Source organism: Talpa occidentalis, unplaced genomic scaffold (genome assembly GCF_014898055.3).
Source record: "Talpa occidentalis isolate TD23 unplaced genomic scaffold, MPIMG_talOcc4v2.1 talOcc4.15, whole genome shotgun sequence".
In the NCBI taxonomy this organism is placed as follows: domain Eukaryota; kingdom Metazoa; phylum Chordata; class Mammalia; order Eulipotyphla; family Talpidae; genus Talpa; species Talpa occidentalis.
In genome coordinates, this window is record NW_023601543.1 from 70,494,572 (window position 1) to 70,511,416 (window position 16,845).

The window sequence follows — 16,845 nt, forward strand, 5'->3', positions numbered from 1 at the left end:
TGGACATTTTTACTAGATCATCTGACAATTTGTATTTTTGGTGTAGGACACCATCATCCCTTGGAGTTGCGCATACAGCTTTCATGGACACTTTCATTTAATCCTTTTAGCATTATGATTATATATTATCACTATTGCCTTTTAGAAGTAAGGAAACAACTTGCCACATTGTGTCTTCTCAGAAACATTAAGTGACACAATCATAGTCACACAGCTTGTTTCAGGCAAGATGTTGTTTCCTCTGTTCAAAGTCCTATTAAGTTTGGACTTAAGTTGACAGCATTAAAGCTATTTTGGGCAAGACGGGTGTGACTTCCTTAACTTTCTTTGAGATTCACCCCCTCCCCTTTTATAATGAATTGCAGGGATATTAACTTTAAATCTTCCTTGTACAAACCAATGTATTAATGAGCCCAGATCAGTGTAGCCCTTAAAATCACATCTATAGTTTCAATTGTAAAATTATAAAGCATTATATTTCTCATTCTCTTTAGAACCCAGCAATTGTACTAAAATCAACCAAAAATTATTTTAACGAACTAGCTCTTAAAGTGGAACCAATGCTAATATTTGATCCAATAGAAACGAGTATACAAACCTAATGGGAAGAAAGTTAAACTGATGATAAACCTTTCTAAATTTGAAGCAATACACACAGTGGCATAGTCGTGCTCTTTATTCACCAAGCACAAGTACTATAGGGAATGTTCTACTCTAGGAATGTACTACTAGGGAATGTTCTAACCCTTCTCTGCACCCCCGAATAAATCCATGAATAGCAACCAAAGCTGCAAATATACTTCAATGTAAAGACTACATGCTTATTGACTATAGGACGTATGTAATTATATCACTTGGAAAATATTGAATATGAAGACATTTCCAGGCGTAACATTCTTGAAATATGTTTAAGGACAGTATCATGAATTATGCATGTTTTTAAAGGTTCCCTGAGATCCTTCCGAAGTCATGCAGACAGTTACATGCTCCCACTTTATATCTCCGTGGCAACTTTCTATCACAGGGATCCAGACCCCATCTTCTGCACATCCCATCTTTTTTTTTAATTCAATCGGTGCTAATTTAACCATGCACAATGTTAATTGTCCTACTGTTCCAAGGGCATACTGACCAAAAGCCCCCTTACCACTTATGTGTGCCTGTTCTCTTCCCCACTCTGGCTCTGGTGAATCCTCTCACCCTCCTGCGCTTCTGACTGTACCCTAGTGCTTGTATAAATAAATAAATCTTAAAAAAAATTAAAAAAAATATACTGTGGCCCTATCCCTAAATGAGGGTGAGGAGAGGACACCTCTTCAGTTTTGCTAAGAGTTGTTTCCAGTGATCTCTTCACAGCATGTTCTCCTTTGCTTTTGCTTTAGTAAGACTGAAACTGATTCTGCTTGTGGTAAAACAGTCAACTCAGGAAAATGATGATTCTGAAGTCATCTCCAAGGAAATAGATTTTCCTACACTTGTAATTCTGGAATGTGAATGAGCACCAGAATCGACTGGAAAACTTATTAAAACACAGATCACTGAGCCCCACCTACAACATTTCTGATTCACTAGGTCTGGAGTGGGCGATTTTCCATTTGAAACAAGTTCCCAAGTGAGGCTGATGTTGCTGATCCAGGAATCATCCTTAGAAAATCACTGTCCTACATTAACCACTTGCTGAATACAGCCAGGTTAGATGCTGAATATAGCCAGATTAGAATATAGCCACAGTCTGTCTATCTATCTGTCTATCTATCTGTCTATCTATCTATCTATCTATCTATCTATCTATCTATCTATCTATCTGTGAGACTCTGCAAGACACCTTAAGGTGATTAGAAGCAGATTTTGAAACTATAGTGCCACTCAGAAAGTTCTGTCTTAGGGGAATGTTCCAATACTACAGAAACATGGAAACCTAAAGTGAAATTTAAGGGTAAAGAAAAACTTTTAGTAGATTCCTAATAACAAAATTTGCTGCTATATGGATTTATATTTACTGTATTTCTATCCATTGTCTAGAATTAAGCTGTTCAATGTGATAGCTACATGTGGATACTGATCCTGTTACAGGAAGAATGAGGGGCACCCCAGGACCCCGAAACCTGTCTGCTCTAAGTAGGTTCTGCCATCCACCACATCAAGATGAGACATACCCTGGTGCATAAGACCATTAATGGAAGGGATTTTAATACAATTAGTGTGCCATAAAGAGAAGAGAAAGGAAAGAAGCATAATAATTCCCACAAGAAACAACCCTAAAGGATAAATGCCAGACCAAACAGGGTTGGCCCAAAGGGTCGCTAAGACCTGCAAACCTGCTATAAGTCTAAGGCACCTTCTGGTGGGGACCCATAGGAAAGGGGCAGAAAGGGCCCAGCACATGGGACAAAAACAGCAAAATCAAAATCAAGATAAAGGCTGCCAGTGTTAACTTCCCTACAGGTCTCTCACCTACATCTGCTTCAAGTGTCTACTTCTGTGTCCCACAAGTCCCCGGTACAATTCCAATGGTACAAGTCTGCTCCAGGTGTCTCATTCAGGTCTGCTTCTTGCTCACCAACCTTCTTCTTTCTCCCAGTCTCCTCTCCAGCATCCCCTCCTCCCTATTCAGCTCCATCCTTCCCTGGGCAGGACAGGGAACCTGGAACCTCCTCATTCCCTGGGGGCCACCCTGTCATATGATAAGCCCTTGAATATAGCCAGTTTCAATTGGGATGCATTGTAAATGATACACATCAGGTTTGAAAGACTGACTTCCTACCAGAAAAAGTGAAAATCTCACTATTTTTTATATTGATTACATGTTGAAATGATAAAATTTTAATATATATGGTTAAGTAAATTATATCATCCTTTATCTCACCCATTTCTTTTCTCACGATTATTCTTGGACATTTTTCTTCAAAATTATGCAGGGAGCCGGCTGCTTCAACTTTGTTTCTTTTTACTTTCTTAATCTGTTTCCTAGAAAATGTTAAATTACATATGTGTTTCTCATACTTTCTTGGAGCAGTACTGGTGGAGAACATAGTTCTCAAAACCTTGCATAGATCAGATTCACCTGCAGAGCTTGTTATACTTGGCCTGAAATTCAGTAGGTAGTTGATGAAACCTGGGATACTCCATTTCTATCAAGCTCCTGGGAAATGAACTCCCAAACTTTGGATCCTAGATTTTACAGAGATGTCTACAAATATATTTTCATATCAAGTGTTGTCTGTAGCTTGAATATGACATCGTCATGCCTTATTTTTCATTAGTAAATGTAGTTATGTCACTAAACTCCAGATTTTTATTAGCTGCCCACTCTCTATTAACAAATGCTGAGTTATACTACTATCCTGTCAGGAGCCTCCAATTTTTAGTATGTTAATACTGTATCTCAGAATTGAAAAGATTGAAAGCCACTATCCAAAAATACTGTAGTAATGTATTACATTACTGTAATGTATTACATTACATTACTCCGCCTGGCAGCGGAGGGGTTAAAGTCTCAGTGGTAGCAAGCTAATGCTAGGCACTGCAGCACAAGTTTGATCCCCCCGCCAGGGACCTAACCTACATGTCTCTCCTGTCTGTCCTGCTGCTCCCCTCAGCAGTGTATTTCAGTAGATCTGCCTGTTCTGCTCCCCACTCTGTCTGTGGTGAATCTGCTCACCCTCCCACACCTCTGGCCTGTACCCCAGTTCTTGTATGCATAAATAAATAAAATAAATCTTGAAAAATACTCTGACACATTCCAGGCTATAGGGGGCTCGTAAAAAAGATTTCAACCATAACTTGTAATTTGATATGCCCACTAGCAGTTGGTTTTGAGAAGCTGAAGTAAAGGAAATGAAAAGAACAAAGAGGAAAAAAATGTGTTTGTTTTAGAAAAGGTTAGGTCACAGAAGGATTTCTTGATATTAGGAATAGAATGACCCGTGGAAAAAGGACAATTAAGTTCCAGGAAAACACCTTTTCAGGAAGGAGAGAACAATCATTTATGCTTTACTCCCTCTCTGTTAAAAAAGAAGAAAATAAAAAGGAAGTGAATAGGGCCCTTTAAAGATTTGCAGGAGGAAAGCATAAATCTCAATACCCGGCAGCTGTAGCCCTTGGCGCACTGTGAGGTCAAAGTACACCCTCAAGCTCAGGTTCATTTTCCTCAGTTAATGTGGCTTCCAGTGTTTTACAGCTAATTGCACTATATTCAAGAGAAATTGCCCAGGTAACCTTGAAAGTAACCTGGCCAGATGTTCCTGAGTTTGTTCTTCCCCCCCCCCCCCAAAGAACAGTCTACTTTTCAGAGACATTCTCTATTTAAAAAAAAAAAAAAGGCACTCAGAGAAGGCGGGGAGCCAGAAGGGTGAGCACAAAGTGGGGTGAGAGCTTTGTGGACTATGGTGGTGGATTATGGGTGCTTGGGTGCTGGGACCACTATGGTAACATCACCAGAAAGGGGGGATCCTAAACTTGCAAAATACCAACAACAACGTAAACCAAAACTACCTCAATATAAATTAATTTTAAAAAATAAAAAAAATGGTATCAGGATATGTGGGATGATAGGGAGAAAAATAAATGATGTAGGGAATGTGACCAAAAAATTTTCATGACAAAGTGAAAAGGATGTCAGCAGGAGTTCAAAGAAATATCTAAGAGCTAAAGGGAAGGAAAGGCCTATCAGTTTTTTTCAGACATTTTCCAAAGTGAACCAAAATCATCATGAAGGGGTAATTAGGTTACCTGATTGCTTGATCCACTCCTTAATCTCTCATTTGTTCTAATCAGGAACTATTTTTATTAATTCTGAGGCTAGCTGCTATGGCAATCCATGTAAGTGTTTCATTATTATTGTTTTTTTTAAATGGAATGTGTTCCTGTTAAGTGTGTTTAAACAGCAATTTTGTATATGTATGTATTTATTTTAGTTTCCTGATTGCTCTAATTCCGTTTTTAGAACTACACATATCATCGTGGACATTCAAATATGTCATAAATGCTCACGTTTTTTCTTTTCCTTCTCCCTTGCTCTGCCACTGACCTTTGCCCTTCCCTGAAATGTCTCACTGTTTGATTCTTTATTCTGTTAAGTGTCTCCTCTCTCCAGCCTGCCCTCTGTCCTTGGCTGCCGCCTGGCCCCGCCCCACCCTTTCTTCTGCATTTGTTTGCCCCGGTTGTTTTCTTCTTTGCTTTTCCCACTGCCCCACTGCGTGTGAAACACTCCTCCAGCAGCTGCTAACATTTCCCATGCTACGTCACGCACAACATTCAAAGAGCTGCTGTTCTCACATTCCCACCAGAAAGACACCCCCTCTCCTCCTTCCCCGCACATTCCTCTAGAAATAACCCCCTTTCAGACCATATGAAAAGCTGAATGTTAAAGCCAGTTCTGGAAGGACTGGAATCTAGCTTTTGAAATTCAGACTTGCAATTTTTTTTTCAGGCATGCTATTTTTAAAGGTCAGTACCACTAAGTGAATTTTAAATTATAGTGTATCTTAACATGTCTTTAGGTTTATAAATTCTATAATGTCCTTAAAAATAGTGATCATGGGGTCCTCCCTGGTGGGGCGGCAGTTGGGTGCTGGGCTGCGGGGCTGCCCACAGCCTCTGCGGCGCTGGTTTGATCCCTGGCCACCGGTGAGGGTTCCCCATGGTGCGCAGACCTCTCCTGCCACCTGCTGCTCCCCTAGGCTGTGTGTTTCGTTGGTCTGCCTGTTCTGTTCCCCGCTCTGGCTCTGGTGGGTTCTCTCGCCCTCCCATGCTTCTGGCTGTGCCTAGTGCTTGTGTGGATGAGTGAATGAATCTTTAAAAGAAAAAAAAAAGTGATCATGCTATAAATCTGTTACATGGCAGGGAGACCGACACCCCGGAACCCCCAAACCTGCCTGCTCTAAATAGATTCTGCCATCCGCCTCACTGAGACAAAACATACAAGACCTTTAATGAAAAGGAACTTTTAATACAATTAGTGTGTAACAAAGAAAAGACAAAGAATATAGTTTCCAAATCAAACACTCAAAGTTACTCATCCCCTCGTGGGTAAAAAAGTCCACCCAAACAGGGTTGGCCCAAAGCAAGGCCCGAAAGCCTGTCACAAGTTTAAAGCACCTTCCAGCGGGGACCCATATAAAAGGGTCAGAAAAAGTCAGACAAGTCTGGAGGGAAAAGCAAAATCATAACCAAGATAAAAACTGCCATTGTTAACCAATCCACAGGTCTCTCACCCATGTCTCTTTCAACCAGTCCAGGACCAAGAAGCAATGTCACATGTCTCTGCTCCATATGCCTCCTCCAGGTCTCCTTCTGGCTCTCCCTCCTGCTTCCTTCCTTCCCCAGTCTCCTCTCCAGCTTTCTCTCCTCCCTGCTCAGCTTCACCATCCCTTGGGTGGGCCAGGAAAACTGGAACCTCCCCTTTCCCCCCCGGACCACCCTGTTACAAATCCTTCCCTCAATTAATATATTCACTCATTTCAAAGATTAACATGTAGATAGAAAATGTAATAAATCAGAAGATGATTATACCAGAAATTGGTTTTGCACAGGCCATACTTGATTTGGTCAATGCAGTTGCACAATATAGATTTCAGAAGAACTGATTTTTTTAGTGAGTATTATGCATTACTGATATTAATAAGGAGCACTTATCTAGCACTTGCTGCATGCCATTTACTATTCTAAGCACTTTCGTGTGTACTGATGCTTTTAAGCCCTACAATAACCCTTTGAGGTTACTACCATATTTTTCCTCACAGAACTGGTGAGAGAGCCAGGATTTGAACCCAGGCAGTTGGACTGGGGAATCTCTCAGAGCCATACTAAGTATACGGTTATTAAGTATAATACTAAGTATACAATTCATACTAAGTATGAATTTACAATTCAGCTCTTTAAGCAAAATGAACAACTCCCCTCCTCCAAATTTTTAATTTGTCAGGAATCAACTGCAGCAAGAGTAGGAAATATGGTTTAAAATGGGATGATTGTATGAAAAAAAGACCACAATCTAAGGAAGATTCTGTTTCACCGGGAAACTGTAGGACCAGGAGGGCTTACACCTCCTGAAGTGAACAGAAAGACTCCTTCATTAACTCATCCATTCAGTAAATATCTTTCTGATACCTACTCTATGCCAAACTTTGTTAACAGATAATAGGGATAGAGTTATGGGAAAACCAGAGGTAGTCTCTACCTTCATGGAGGTAATAGTTTCTTGGAAGAAATGCATTAATAAAAAAAAAATCTCCCGTGGAACAATTACACATGATGGTGACATAAGAGAAAGTACAGGACGTGTGAGGACTTAAGCTTGTATGTGTTGCTCATGCGTGTGTGCGTGTGTTGTAAAGGTGGGAAGCACCTTTACCTTTGCAAGAGAAAGTGATCTTCCAGGTGAAACCTGAAGGATTAAGACAAGTTAACTGGGTGACTTCACTTTTCGTCATTAACTTTTATTTGAAATGGCCTGAAGCATGGGACTAACAAACTAGAGCAGTAAAATTCCAGTATGTAAATTTAATAACTAGGAATCATTTGAAATAATGAAGTTGCAGCGGCAGGAGGACACAGGGCAGGTTCTCTATGGCCGAAGCAGACGGGTGAAGGAGGAGTCCTAGGGCCCTCGGTGGATTTTGCAGGCTTTTATTGGGATTTACCAGGTACACGGCAGTCAGGGGTGCTGGGGGGCCAGGAGACTGGCAGGCCTCCCAGCCCCCAGTAAGTCTTCACCCTATCTGGGCTCTCCGGCCTGCTCTGGTGGTCTCTGCTCCCTGCTCCTCTCACTGGTTCTCCTTCTGCTTCTCCTGCTCGTTCTTCTCTCTCTGCTTCTGCTGGCATCTCCGTGATGCCACCCCTCTAAGCCCAGTCGTAGGCCAGCGAATCCCATCTACATATGTCCACACCCTATTCCAGGTGCCCGCCATCAGGCATGCATTCAGGACCACAGGGTTCTGTCATCTGTCCTCATGGTGGGAGGCAGAAAAGCCTGATACCTTTTCACTTACCCTACAGAAGTGCAGAGTTAATATATAATTAATTCACATCTCTATCACAGATAGCATCCTTTTTGCTTTCTTTGCAGTACAAATGAAAATCTCTATGTTTGTTGACTTACGTATTAAAAGTCTCTTTGCCCCCACCTGATTATCAACTCCATCAGGGCAGAGCACTAAAATGCCATAGCTGCTGACACTTGACAGTATCTGTCACACAGTAGACATTCAGTATGTATTTCTTGAATTGCTGAATGCACAGAATTAAGCAAAAATGTTATAGAAAACTGTAAAAATAAGTGGAAAATTATACCACAGTGGAAAAGTAAGGGAACAAAATTATCATTTCCGAAGAAACAGTATTCATATCTAGACCTGTGGATTCATAAGGTTAACCAACCATTCAATAATTTTTTAAAAAAACACAAAATGAAAAATAGTTGATGAAAAATTAAATATACATCTTTTGCTCTGTGGTGAACATAGTCCGCTCATATCCTCCACATTTATCAACAATCTATTTGCTCTAAATGACACAGAATATACTTAATGTTATCTGTGGAGAAAAAGGAAATAAAATAGCTTCTCTTTATAACAGCTTTCTTGAAACATAATTTGAACATACATTTTTTAAATGTACACTGTTTGGCACTTGCAAATTAGTGAACATATCTATACCCCCAAAAATTTCCTACTGATTTATTTTCTACCACTGTAGATGAATTTCCATTTTCCAGTTTTCCATAAATGGGATGTACAGCAAATACTTTTTTTTTCCTTTCATTCTAATCATCATAATTATCTTGAAATTCATCTATGTTATGTGTATCAGTAGTTGTCCCTATTTGGTGTTTGATATTTTATGGAAATATTCCAATTTGTTTATTATTTTTTTCATGGACTTTGGAGGTACTTCCAGTTTGGGGCTCTTACAAGTAATGCTGCTATGAACATTTATGTGGAAGTCTTTGAATGAAGCTATGTTTTCCTTTTTCTTGAGTAAATGTCTAAGAGAAGGATAGGTAACTCATATGATAGGTAACATGCTTTATTTACTAGAAAAGGGTTAAGCACAGCACTATGAAGCAATCCTCAGCCTCCGTGCCACAAGTTCGATCCCCGATCAGCCAGGGAGCAACCCACATGGCGCAGCAGACCTCTCCTGTCTCGCCCGCTGCTCCCCTCAGCAGTGTATTTCAGTCAGTCTGCCTGTTTTGCTCCCCACTCTGTCTCTGGTGAATCCTCTCACTCCTGCACCTCTGGCCTGTACCCCAGTTCTTATATGCATAAATAAATAACTCTTTAAAAAAAAAGAAACTGCCAAACTGTTTTCCATAGTAGCTGTTTTCCAAAGTAGAAACTGCCAAGCTGTTTTCCAAAGTAGTACCATTTCACATTCCTACCAGCAACATATCAAAGTTCCAGTTCCTTCACGTTTGCCCTAAAGTGTGATATGGTCAATATTTTAAACTTTCCCATTTCAGTAGGTATAGGCATGTAGTGGTAACTCATTATGGTTTTCATTTGCATTTCCCTAGTGATTAATAATGTAGCCATTCCAGCTTTCTTATGATTAGTGCTGGCGTGTTACAACTTATCTCATGCTTTTACTTTTAGCCTATTTGCGTCTTTATATTTAATGTGGTTTTTTTTTTTTTTTTTTTGGTAGGGAGCATATTATTAGATTTTGTTTTTCAGCAATTCAATCTGACCATCTCTTTTATTGGGGATATTTAGACCATGTATATTTAATGTGATTATTGATATACCTATCCAGCTATTTGGGTTTTTGTTTGTTTGTTTGTTTGTATTTACCTGTTCTTTGTTTATTTGTTCCTCTTTTTCTGTCTTGTTAATTGGAATCAATGAATCCACTCTGTCTCCTATGCTGACATATTAATTACAACTGTTTTGTTATTTTAGTGACTGCTATAGGGTTTATAGTACACATCTTTTAATTTATCACACTGTAACTTCAAATGCTGTTAGGCCATTTCACTTAGGCACTAAGAACCTTTCAATAATATCTTTCCTTTTCTCCTTTTCCACCCCGTGTTCTGTTGTTTGATCCTCTGGGGTCTTTTAAGATTAGGTAGAATTAGACTGACACTCAGTCTTAGTCTGTTATTTCCAATCCAGAGGCAAGACCCTTCTTGGTATTCCCCAGAGACCCTGAAACATGAGGTTTCCTCTTTGACTGGTGAGAAATAGGCACTGCTCCCGGCAAGGAGCACATGAGTGCTGGACACATCACCTTTAACACTCCCTAGTGACCCTTCCTGCCTCCCATAGTTTCCTCTCACATGTGCTAATCAGTACTGGGTTCAGTAGTTGAGGGAGGGCCACTATAGTTCTCCAGGTTTTCTCTGTGCAGTTCTCTCCTCTCTGGGCTTCTGCCCTATGAACTCTAGCTACCTTTGTTTGCCCAGATGCTTGCTTCCAGCAGGGAGTCAGCCAGGATCCTGTTGGGTTTGTCTTACCTATGTGGTGGACAGGAAACACTCTTAAGTTAATAAGGTAGGGCAAGCCTAAGTTTACCTCATGTGTTTCCCATCTCTCGGAGGTCACAATTCTTCCTTGCGTAATGTCCATTGTCTTATAGAAAATATATGATTATATGTATTTTGTCCATCTTTTGGTTCTTTCAAGAGATAATAAATTAGGTCCTTGTTGCTCTATCTTGTTCCATAGTGAAGGTCCTCATACAGCTTTTGAAGCAGATTTTTGCCCCTTGATTTGGAGATCATATGCAAAGAAGGGTGGAGGAAAACAGGTGATTAGCTGATAATGCACAAGCCTCCTGACACAGCGATACTGTTAGTCACTTATCAATGCTGCACATGTTTTGTTTTCTTTCTCAGTAGCAGGAGTTGCTTTGCGCTGATTCCCTTATACTTCATGTCCAGTTGTATTTAGGGCCTTGTCTTTGTGATCAAGTTGGCTGCATCTCAGTCTATAGCTAAGAAACCAGTTCAGGGCCAAGACTGTGTAGCAAGGTGCTCCAAGCATAGCTTAGACAAGAGTACAAGTGCTACATTTACTTTTTAAATGATTGAATATATCAGTGTTTCCTTTCTTTAAAAAAATCGACTTTAAATTACTGAATATTTTAATATTCTTAACTTTACACTTAAGCAATCGTTCTTTAACAGGTTCTATTTAATTATTTTTAATATTATATCACTGAATGGACAATGTGCTGCCATGCATGCGTTTTCTTTTGGGAAAAAGAGTCTGCTGATGTTGTTCCCACCCATCAATTCAGAGGATTTAGTTCAGAAATCCAACCCTTGATTTTACAGACATCACATGATAAGTCAGAGTTCACACAGCTAGTTAATTATGGAGCCAGAACCAAAAAACTTGCTCTATATTCTTCTCACAAACCCTTTCTTTTTTTTTTTTTTCCCCTGAAAAGGGCATTCTTCCATTTAAGCATTCTATATTCTAAAACAGTTTGTAAAAGGAACTACTTAACCAGAACTCACCAGCCTTGCCAGGTCCCTGTGAAACAATGACACAAAGTTTGGGAACACTTCAGAACTATTAAGTGCTATAGAATGTGATTTTTATTATTAGAACAGCAGTTCATTTCTATGAAACCTTTGTAAACTTTTCCACTTTTTAGAACTTCATTATGCATTTGTTCTTCCTTTATAAAAAGAAATTCATCCTTTCTGCCCTGCTGGTTTGTAAAAAGAAGGGCTCTCTTTTTTTGGAATCTATTGATATTTTATCGCATTACGTGAGTGATACTATATGTGATAGTATACGTGAGTGACTTCCCATTAATTATATGTGGAATGAAACTGAATCAAATTTCATTTGACATGTGGAGGAAAAACTATTCTAATTGTCAAAAATAATAGGTACCTTTAAAGATTGGATAAGGTAATCCTTACTATTCTGTATTTGCAGTGCAGTTGTTTTAATGTGTCATATGCTCAGCAGATACATCATATCTGCATCCCTCTGTTAAAACTGAACTGACTTCCAGGTTAATGAAATAATTTCTAACAACAGCTGTACTGGCAGGAAAAAAAGATAGGAGGGCGTAGCCATGAAATTCACTTGTTTTTGATTTTGTTTTTCTTACCCTGCCTTTTTTTTTTTTGGCACGCCACTCTTCTGAATTATAGCTTATTTTTTTTATTATCTCAGTGTGACATAATCTTTCTAAATAATCACTTCTGTTTCCATCAGTAATTATTAACTACCTCTCATTGCACTTTCCTCTCATAACACAGAACACTCAAATATGGGTGGATTAGTTGTGGCACTTAGAAAATATGCAAAGATTTTGAATTGCGACAAACCAATTCTCAGGCATAGCTTTCCCATGAGTCTTTAGGGACAATGACATTATCATAGGACCACAGCCCTGGAGCTACATGTGAGATTCTCACCTCAATCTCTGAACTGAGTCCATCCTTCATCAAGTATCTCAATCTACTTCTGTGCCATACATGGAATTTTCCTTTCAGCATCACCTTTCCTCTTTCCAAATACTACCTGTGGCCTCTCTGCTGAGTGCATTCTGCTAAGCTCTCTTCTCCCCCATGGGCAGTGGCCTGATCTTCACTGCTGATCTTGGCCACTGTGGTGCCTTTCCACCCCGCTGTGCTCCCACACCGGGCCTGAGCGTTCTCTGCTGGTAGTCAGGGTCTGTTTCTGGGAAAGTGGGACAAGTTGTCCTCTGTTACGGAGGCCCCAGAGGAGTGTTAATCCCCAGGGTGTTGTGAAGACATTATTATTTCCCTTTCCCCAAGTCTACTCCCTTGATTCTGTGCACGTACACCCTTCTTCTTGGCTGGCAGATCCCTGGCTGGTTCTGGAGCTCCCTTCTTCCAGGGGACAATGTGTATCAAGGGAGGCCTCAGCCTCAGGAATGAGTAATGATAGCAGCGTGCTGTTGTGTGATCTGGTGGTCGCAAGCTCCTTGCCGGGGGAGGGACATAGGATCGTATGCACTCTTGGGCAACAAAATGCAAAGGGGGCCTCCCCTGGTGGCCCAGCGGTTGAGCACTGGGCTGTGAAACTGCCTGCAGCCGCCTGCAAGGGTCCCACATGGCAGGGTAGACCTCTCCTGCCACGCCCGCTGCTCCCCTCAGCAGTGTGTTTTGTCAGTCTGCCTGTCCTGTTCCCCGCTCTGGCTCTGGTAGATTCTCTCACTCTCCTGCACTTCTGACTGTACCCAGTGCTTGTATAAATAAATAAATCTTTAAAAAAAATAAAATGCAAAGGGAAGTGTTATAGGGGAGAGTCCAAGAAAGGGTTTCCTCACTCAGGAAACTAAACCAACATTTTTTTTTTTTTTCTCTCCTGGACACTATACCTACTTCTTTCGTCTACCTAGAGTGCTGTACCCCTGATATCTATGCAACGGTCACTCCCTTCAAGACTAGCTCATATCACACGTCCTTGAAAACTGCCCACCCTATTTAAGCAGTGGCCTGCCCTACCTCTCCATTCTCACCCACCTCAAGCCAATACCCCCTGACCCTGCTAGCGTAGTTCTACAGGAATGTATCCCTCCATTTGTCTTGCCTCTAGTGCTCATTGTATAGCCCCCACCACACTGAACCTGGGCTGTCCCTGTACAACAACCTGAAGGCAACAGAAATGACATGGCTAGACCAGAAGTAGTCTGGCAACTTCTGTCTGATCCCTTGAAACACTCTCTCTTGGGGGGGTGGGGGGAGATTAAGCTGCTGTGCAAGAAGTCTGACTGCTCTGAGGCCATTTTGTAGTGAGGAATGCTAAGCTGACCACATGGTGAAGCTTCCTGAACACACAGAAATGCTAGGCCAGCCCCCAGTTGTTGCAGCCATGCCAAGAGACACACCAGATATGTGACCGAAAAAAAACTGTCTGGGATGTCTACCCCAATCGAACCTTCAGCTCACTCCAGCTGCCATCTGACTGCAAACACATGAAAGACTCCAAACAGCAAGTCAACTCACAGAATCAGGAGCAATCATGATAAAGCTTTGTTTCAAGGCACAAAGTTTTAGGGAGGTATGTTATGCAGCCATAGTGACATCTGCTCTGTTTTTCTAGTTTTTCTTCTTTCCATTAACACTCATGACATACCACAGAATTAACATTTTTATTATTTTTTCCCATTTTCTTTCTCCTACCATGAAAATTAAACTTTATGAGCTCAGGGATCGTGTCTGCTTAGTTAGCTCCTGTACCCAAAGCCCCTAGGAACAGTTCTTAGCATGATGAATATCTGTGGAATGAGTGAATGAACCAGATTTTCAGCAGCCATGGTGTGATTGTGTGGTGAATTCACCTAAGGATAGCAGAGTGGAAAAAAATGGGAAGAACCTGAATCCTAAGAATGCCATGGTGTATCTGACTAACTGAAGCATCCTTGCCTCTTTACTCCTTGATGCTTCCAGCCATTTTGTGCTGGGTTTCCTATGACCTGAAGCAGAAAACATCCCATCTGGCATGTGGTCTTCCAAATCATTCTAATGTACAGCTACAGGACTCAGACATGACTAAGCCAGAGCATGCATCTTAGTGGCTCACACCATAATGTTCTCAATCCACTCTTCCCCTTGCATGCCAATTCTTTCCTACTGGGCACCTAGTTTATAATACATTCTTTCCTTAGATCTTCTCCTAGAAACCTCCTTGATCTTCCTGCAATAGATGTTTGGAACACCACAGACCTCTTCGAGATGACTGCAATATACTTCTGGATGTGTGACATGAGAAGTAGTGACAGTCCTCTTGAGACACACTGCCATTCCACTAATTTACCCCACGCATTTGAATTTCTCAGACTTAAGCTGGGACCACTGTCACTCAAGCTGGAACCCTGACCACATAGCTAAAAGCAAACATGTTCATTAGCCTCCTACTTGCAATGAATTCTATAAAACCTTAGAAACAAACAAGTAAATCAAGTCACTCTTTAGTTAATGCTTGGTCTGGAAATCACTTTGGCCTGAAATTCAGTTCAGTGTTCTTTTAAGTGACGACATTGTGCTAGACATTCTACTTGGCAGTAGGGACAGAGATGTTCATGACACAAACCCTCTTCAGGAATGACAGATACATGAACTACTAATATCATAAAGTCTCCACTAGAGATTTGAGAGAAAAATGTGATATTAACATGCAGAAGACTTAGTGATTATTTTTGCCCCAGGGACAACATTTGAGCCTAAGTCTTGAGCAATGAGTAAGGTTTCAAAATAGAAAGCAGAGTAGAGAAAAAATGAGAGGGTTTTCTAGGAAAAAAGGGACCACATAAATCAAGGTCTAGAAGTCTGGAGAAATCCGTCATAGTGTCAGGTAGTATTAGAAGTCTGGAATAAGGTATAAGTGTATATGATGTGATAGGAAGCAGAGTGAAATAAGTAATGTCTAAGCCAATGAAGTACATACAATTAGGGGAGAAGAGACATAATTCAATAATCTCCTCAATCCTCCTTTTGACTTTTTCCATTTATCTTTCATAAGCAAATTCTATTACACTAAGATTATCTTTGCTTTTTAGCCCAAGTAAACAAGGGACAGAAAGTCTTTTCATGTAAAATATTCATTCAACTTGAAGGAAAATTAATGACTTCGACCATTTAATGTTTAATATTGTAGAGTTTTAAATTATTTCTCTTTGGATGATCAGAATTTTTTTCAGGTGTTGAAAATATGTGTTTAGTTTTTAACAGACTAATTGCTCCTGCTTTCGTACCTCCTCATGGGCATTGGTAGGTCAAGTTCAGCAAGTAGGAATCTGGCCTCTGAGAATGTAGCCTAAGAGTTAAGGAATGCATGATTACTCCTGTAATTACTTGAAAGGGGTTCTGAAATCCTGGTAGGACTGATGGGGCCACCAGATAGTAGGGGTCAAGAAAGTATAAGAGATCAGGAATTCAGACTGAAGTTGCAGTGGGGAGTAAGGTAAACAGGTTCGGAATATAAAAGATCCGGAAGTCGAGTTGACAATTAAATCAAGAAATCAACATCTTAGAAATGTAAACCTCACTTTAAGTCAACAGCTCTCCAAACTAGGACTTCAAAATATGCTCACAGAGGCAGGAGCTATTGTCTATTTACCTGTGTGGTTCAGAAGCCAACTGAAACAGGGAATTAACAGAGGGTAAGAATGCTTTCTGCAGCCAATAACAGAACGTCCGACTCAAACAAATATTGAAAAAACAATATTTGTTTTATCCAAACTTTTCTGGTAAGAATCACCAGGAACCACTTGATTAAATGTCTAACGCCCAAGCTCCTTCGCTGGTGAGTCTGATTAAGTAGGTTAGAGAATCTGTTCTTAACATGCACCCCAGTGGAATCCGGCCAGTTTTGGAAACACTATCTTAAGTAATAGATATCTTCTCATCCAACACAGGGGTTTCCAAACTTTAGCATACATCAGTCACTCAGGGGTGGGTGTGGAGTGGGGGTGAGGGTCTTGTTAAACTGCCATGGCTCTAGAATAAGATGTGAGATTCTACCTGGCTTGTAAGTTCCCAGGTGATACTGATGCTACTGTAATTGGGAAGCATGCTTCAGAGCCACCTGTCTAACCAGAACTCCAGCGGTCATCAGCTCTGGGGGTGGGTAATGCAGCAGCTGAGCTATATTAAGGCCAGATCAGCTTCTCTGGGAGACTCTAGGCTTTCTCTTCTGTGTCCCAAGATGGCTCCCTGCTGCACCAAGCAACATATCCACCGACAGCGATATGCAAGGTAGGAAGGGAATAAGGATAACTTTGTGTATATCTGTCTGTGTCTTTTCACATCTGTGTTGGAGAAGAATTTCCCAAAAGCTCCCTAGCAGGTTTTCCCGGGTCAGCCAGAGCTACATCTCATCTCACTCCGTTAAGTCAATCACTGGCTAC

The 16,845-nt window shown here is 40.7% G+C and overlaps 1 protein-coding gene across 1 annotated transcript in view; it reads left to right on the forward strand.

Annotated features, from left to right (window-relative positions):
- Nucleotides 1-16,845, forward strand: part of DMD (dystrophin) — a 1,988,221-nt gene that overhangs the window by 1,691,128 nt on the left and 280,248 nt on the right.